Source organism: Nicotiana tabacum, chromosome 18, assembly GCF_000715075.1.
Source record: "Nicotiana tabacum cultivar K326 chromosome 18, ASM71507v2, whole genome shotgun sequence".
Taxonomy (NCBI): domain Eukaryota; kingdom Viridiplantae; phylum Streptophyta; class Magnoliopsida; order Solanales; family Solanaceae; genus Nicotiana; species Nicotiana tabacum.
In genome coordinates this window covers 18,194,475-18,201,470 of record NC_134097.1, presented here as the reverse complement: position 1 = coordinate 18,201,470, position 6,996 = coordinate 18,194,475, and the positions used below count along the sequence as shown (strand labels likewise).

The 6,996-nt window shown below is 43.2% G+C and overlaps 1 pseudogene; it reads right to left on the bottom strand.

Annotated features, from left to right (window-relative positions):
* Window positions 1-6,605: 6,605 nt before the first annotated feature.
* LOC142173065 (U2 spliceosomal RNA) lies at window positions 6,606-6,782 on the bottom strand (annotated as a pseudogene).
* Window positions 6,783-6,996: the final 214 nt, after the last annotated feature.

Below are 6,996 nucleotides of genomic sequence, written 5' to 3'. Positions count from 1 at the left end.
CAAGCTTGGTTTCGTCACGAGGGAGGTTAGGGGGTTTTCCAGTGTGAATCTGGGGTGGTTTGGTGTAGATCTGGGTTTGGTCTCGAACCTTCAAATCAAGATTTGAGATGGAGGAGTGTGATTCGAGGTACATGGTTGGTAGATTCGTGTTCAGGGTGGTTGGATGTATCGGGGGTGTTGTTTTGGTAGTCACCAACGTCCTTGCCGCCGGCTTTACAGTGAAGGTGAAGGGTGGCGGCTAGGGTTTGGGATATTAGGGTTGGTCTCTGGAGATGATGAAGCCGGGGGGTGTTCGGATAGGGGGCGGGGTAGCAAGGTTGGTCTTTATATATGTTTTAAAGGTTTAGATCCTGGCCGTTGGTTCAAGTGAGATCTATGGCCAGGATCTATTCATTTAGGAAGGACGACGTCGTTTAGGTGGAAAGGTGGGTGAGACCGGGTAGGGAAATGGATCGGATCAGATTAACGGGTCTTAGGGGAGGGCCTGGATCCATTGGATCAATGGGATTGGACAGCTCAGATCAAACGCCCTGAAACGACGTCGTTGTGGTTAAATGAGCGGGCTGATCGGGACCGTTCATCTGAATCATATCAACGGATCAAAACAAAGGTGCCGATACGACGTCGTTTGGGGCCGTGCTTGGGCAGCCTAGGTTGGGCTGGGTCTGTTTTTGGGCCTAATTTTTGGGGTCCAAACCGATTTTAACCCAACTCTTTTCTCTTCTTTAACTACCAAAATTAACTAAACTCCTAAATAAATTATAAAAATAAAAATAAAATTACACACATATTGGTTAACACCCATAATAATTAACACACAGTTTAACATTAAATAAAAATCACTCAATGACAAAAACATATATTTTTGATTTCCTTTTTCTCTTGGAGTAACTTCCGTGAAGCAAAAATCACGTGCTTACACTCCTGAGTTGAAAGAGTTGAAGGATCAGTTGTAGGAAGTGCTTGATAAGCCTTTTATTCGACCTAGTGTATCACCTTGGGGTGCTCCTGTCTTGTTTGTGAAGAAAAAGGATGGTTCTATGCGTTTGTGTATTGATTATTGCCAGTTGAACAAAGTGACAGTTAAGAACTGTTATCCTTTGCCTCGTATTAATGATCTGTTTGACTAGCTTCAGGGCGCATGGGTGTTTTCTAAGATTGATTTACGCTCAGGTTACCATCATTTGAAGATTCGGGAGCCAGATATCCCAAAGACTACTTTCAGGACTCAGTATGGTCATTACGAGTTCCTTGTTATGTCATTTGGGTTGACCAATGCCCCAACAACTTTTATGCATTTGATGCATAGTGTGTTCCGACCATATCTTGACTCGTTCGTTATTGTCTTTATTGATGATACTCTGGTGTATTCCCGGAGTCGGGAAGATCATGAGCAACACCTGAGGATTGTGCTTCAGACTCTGAGAGAGAAGAAGTTATATGCTAAGTTCTCAAAATGTGAGTTTTGGTTGGATTTAGTGGCATTCTTAGGCCACATGGTATCGAGTGAGGGTATTCAGGTGGACCCGAAGAAGATAGAGGCCGTGCAGAGTTGACCCAGACCATCCTTAGCTACAAAGATCCGCAGTTTCCTTGGTTTGGTGGGTTACTACCATCATTTTGTGGAGGGGTTTTCATCGATTGCAGCCCCCATGACCAGGTTGACCCCGAAAGGTGCTCCGTTTCAGTGGACAGAGGAGTGTGAGGCGAGCTTTCAGAAGCTCAAGACAGATTTGACCACAACCCTAATTTTGATACTGCCTATAGATTCAGGGTCTTATACAGTCTATTGTGACGCCTCGAGAATTGGCCTCGGAGCAGTGTTGATGCAGGACGGTAGGGTGATTGCCTACGCGTCCACACAGTTTAAGATACATGAGAAGAACTACATTGTTCACGACCTTGAGTTAGCTGCCATTGTTCACGGCCTGAATATTTGGCGCCATTATTTATATGGTGTTCCCTGTGAGATTTATACTGACCATCGGAGCTTGCAGCACTTGTTCAAGCAAAAGGATCTAAATTTGCGCTAGAGGATGTGGTTAGAGTTGCTAAAGGACTATGATATCACTATTTTGTATCACCCGGACAAGGCCAATGTGGTGGCCGATGCTTTGAGTCGCTGGGCAGAAAGTTTGGGGAGTTTGACTTATTTACCAACATCGGAGAGGCCTATGGCGATGGATGTTCAGGCCTTAGCCATCCAGTTTGTGAGATTGGATCTGTAGGAGCCTAGTCGGGTTCTAGCTTGCGTGGTTTCTCGGTTTTCCTTATTTGATCATATCAGGGAGCGACAATATGATGACCCTCATTTGCTTGTCCTCAAGGACAAGGTTTAGCACGGTGATGCCAGATATGTGACTATTGGTGATGATGGGGTATTGAGGATGTTGGGTCGGATTTGTGTACCCAATGTTAATGGGCTTTGAGAGTTGATTCTAGAGGAGGCCTATAGTTCGCGGTATTCTATCCATTCGGGTGTTGCGAAGATGTATCAGGATTTGAGACAGCACTATTGGTGGAGGCGGATGAAGAAAAATATAGTTGGATTCGTAGCTCGGTGTCTCAACTATCAGTAGGTGAAGTATTAGCACCAGAGACCGGGTGGGTTGCTTTAGCAGATAGAGACTCCAGAGTGGAAGTGGGAGCGGATCACCATGGACTTTGTAGTTGGGCTCCCACAGACGTTGGGGAGGTTTGATGCTATTTGGGTTATTGTGGATTGGCTGACCAAGTCCGCTCACTTTATTCCTATGTGTACTACTTATTCCTCGGAGTGGTTAGCGAAGATCTATATCCGGGAGATTGTTCGTCTACATGGTATTCCGGTTTCCATCATTTCAGATAGAGGTACTCAGTTCACATCACGGTTCTGGAGGGCCGTTCAACGTGAGTTAGGTACTCGGGTAGAGTTGAGTACAACATTTCACCCTCAGATGGACGGATAGTCCGCACGCACTATTCAGATTCTTGAGGATATTCTCCATGTGTGTGTGATTGAGTTTGGAGGGTCTTGGGATCAGTTCTTGCCATTGGCTGAGTTTGCTTATAACAACAGCTATCAGTCCAGCATTCAGATGGCACCATATGAGGCTTTATATGGGAGACGGTGTAGATCCACGATGGGTTGGTTTGAGTCGGGTGAGGCCAGATTATTGGGCACAGACTTAGTTCAGGATGCTTTGGAGAAGGTTAAGGTGATTCAGGATAGACTCCGCATAGCCTAGTCTAGACAGAGAAGTTACGCAGATCGGAAGGTTCGTGATGTTTCCTATATGGTTGGAGAGCGGGTTCTGCTTCGGGTATCGCCTATGAAGGGCGTTATGAGATTTGGAAAGAAAGGGAAGTTGAGTCCGAAGTTTATTGGCCCTTTTTAGATATTAAGGCATGTTGGGGAGGTTGCTTATGACCTTGCCTTACCTCCCAGCTTGGCAGCAGTTCATCCGGTATTTCATGTTTCGATGCTCCGGAGGTATCACAGTGATCCGTTGCACGTGTTGGATTTCTGTTTAGTCCAGTTGGACAAGGATCTATCTTATATTGAGGAGCCAGTGGCAATATTGGACAAGCAGGTTAGAAAGTTGAGGTCAAAGAACATTGCTTCGGTAAAGGTTCAGTGGCGGGTCCAGCCAGTTGAGGAGGTGACCTGGGAGACCAAGCGGGATATTCGCAGCCGTTACCCTCATCTTTTCACAACTTCAGGTAAGTCTCTAGGAGGATGTGATGAACCGGCTGGTCATCTTAAGAATTAACGCCCCGATCCCTTATTAACTTCTTTCCCCAAGTTTATTTTAGCTATTTTAATTTGCCGGGATGTTCGGTTTTGAGTTTCGGAGAGTTTTGGGACACTTAGTTCCTAAATGAGAGCTTAAGTGTTGGAAAGTTGATCGTAGTTGGAACAATGTGAAGACGGCCTCGGAATGGAAATTTTATGGTTCTGTTAGCTCCGTTGGGTGATTTCGGGGTTAGGAGCGTGATCGGAATGTGTTTTGGAGGTCCGTAGCTAATTTAGGCTTGAAATGCCGAAAGTCGAATTTTCGAAGTTTCCGGTCCGATAGTGAGATTTTGATTCAAGGGTCAGAATGGAATTTTGTAAGTTGGAGTAGCTCAGTAGTGTTGAATGTGTCGTGTGTGCAAAATTTCAGGTCATTCGGGAAAGGTTTGATAAACTTTTTGATTGAAAGCATTTTTTTGAGAATTTTGGAGTTCTTAGGCTTAAATCCATAGTTAATTCGAGGTTTTGATGTTGTTTTAGGGTTTTTAAGGATTGGTACAAATTTGAATAAGGTATTAGGTGATGTTTGTGCTTTTGGTTGAGGTCCCGGGGGCCTCGGGGTGATTTCGGATGGTTGACGGGAAGTTTGAGAAATGGTTGCAGCTGCTGTATTTTTGCTGCTTCTGATATTTTCGCATCTGCAGTTTGGGGACCGCAGATGCGGCACCACAGAAGCGGCTAAGAGGCCGCAGAAGCGAAATTGAGGGAGGTTAGCAGATTCCGCAGATGCGAGGGATAATTCCACAGAAGCGGAATCACACCCGCGAGTTGAAGACCGCAGGTGCGAAAATTGGCCATTTAATGAAAAGTTGCAGATGCGACTAAGTCTCCGCAGAAGCGGGACTGCATCAGGGTCGCAAATGCGGAAATCACTGGGCAGAACATATAAATAATTGCCTTCGCAAATTTGAGTGATTCTTTCACCATTTTCATCCGGGTTTGAAGCTTTGAAGAGATAATTTTGAGAAAAACAAAGGGGAATCACTTGGAGGTAATATCCTTGACTTCATAACTCGTTTTATGTGATTAAAGACCTAATTAGTGGTGAGAAATTTGGGAAAAAATGGTTAATTAGGGCATGAGTTTAAGAGGCCTTTAAATGAGGATTTGATGGGTCACTTGGACTCTGATTTCAGTGTTCTTGTTATGGATAGACTCGTGAGAGTATGAGGTTTCTGAAAATGTAAATTTCATCCGATTTTGAGACGTGGGCCCGAGGGATATTTTGGTCATTTTATATAATTTCGTGCATTAGCTTAGACTTTAATTGTAGAATCAGTTACTTGAAGTGTTATTTACATTATGCAATTGAATTGGATAGATTTGGGCCATTTGGAGTCGAGTACTCATGGCAAAGAAGTGATGTCGGATTGATTTTGAGCTGGTTCGAGGTAAGTGGCTTGTTTAACCTTGTATGGGGGACCTTCCCCCTTAGGATATGACATATTTGATAATTAAAATGCCTTGTAAGTGAGGTGACGAGCGCGTACTTGAGCTAATTTTTGAGAATTCAATTTTTTTTAGTATTTCAATTGAATTCTTTTTCCTGTTTTATTCTACTTGTGAATTCAACCTGTTGCTAGTTTATAAAAGCATGTTTAGTTGATTTAATTGCCTATTTGCTTAAACTGCCTTAATTGCTTTACATGAAGCATGTTAGGCTAGAATTAACTGTTTACTTGGTACGAAATTTTGCATTTAATTGAGTATTCTTGTGTTGCTTCTATGTGTTTTTAATTTGGGACTACGAGACGGCATCCCGGGAGATCCCCTATATGTATTTATGATCTGGACTGAGGTGCGGGATACCAAAAGATCCCTGGCACGTATATTGAGGATACCAAGAGATCCTCGGGATACCGAGAGATTCTTAGAATATATTGAGGATACCAAGAGATCCTCGGGATACCAAGAGATCCCTAGCATATATTGAGGATACCAAGAGATCCTCGGGATACCAAGAGATCCCTAGCATATATTGAGGATACCGAGAGATCCTCGGGATACTAAGAGATCCCTAGCATATATTGAGGATACCGAGAGATCCTCGGGATACCAAGAGATCCCTAGCATATATTGAGGATATCGAGAGATCCTCGGGGATACCAAGAGATCCCTAGCATATATTGAGGATACCGAGAGGTCCTCGGGATACCAAGAGATCCCTGACATATATTGAAGGTACTAAGAGATCCTTGGGATACTGTGAGATCCCCAGTTACTTCCTTGTGGTTTGCCTTCATCTCTGTTTCCGTTATTGTACTCTTATTATCCTGTGTAGATTCTTACTGTAGATTCTCAATTGTACTGCTTATCTTATCCTGTCATCTTTATATTTATTTAATCTCAGTAGGGCCCTGACCTTCCTCGTCACTACCCAACCGAGGTTAGGCTTGGCACTTACTAGTACCGTTGTGGTGTACTCATGCCCTTTCTGCGTATGTTTTTCATATGCAGATCCAGGTACCGCTACTCAGGCCTACCATCCTTGAGGGAGGCGGCAGTTCTAGAGATTTCGAGGTACATCTGCCGTGTCCGCAGACTGAGAAGTCCCTTTCTATTTCTGCTTTTAGTATTTAGCCATTCTGATCTTTTGGTTTTTTTAGACTAATTCTGGAGTTAGAGCTATATAGTATTTCCTTTTCTTAGCTTGTGATTTTCGGGTCTTGGATTTGGATATTGGTTTTGAGATTTATAAATGGTGTATGCGGAGAAGCACATTTAAACATTGTTATTGCCTTATTTCTGTTTTTAAATTGTTTACTTCCCCAAGTTTTGGTCATCTTCCGAAATTTAGGCTTACCTAGTCGTAGAGACTAGGTGCCGTCACGATGGTTCACGGAGGGCAAATCAGGGTTGTGACACCCTGATAGCAAGCTATCGTGATGGATCTTCCTCTTAAAAAAATTAAATTAATATCGTGTGAGTCGATAGCTCACATATCAAATATTAAACTAGTAAGAATAGATACTATACTTGATCTTAGCCAAAAGGCCGAGAAAGGTATGCTTTTCCATCATTCGCTTAGACCCTTTTATATCCAACTTTGTACATAGGAGCTTTGCTATTCAATCGATGTGGGACTAGTAGAGCTTCTACAGATCCACCAAGAAATAAGATTCCTTACTTGAATATGCCAAAGGAGAGTGGAGACAAAACAATTGAGCAAAAAGAAGAGATATATTAAAAAATTCTTCTTTTTCTAACCTCTTCCTTTCTTG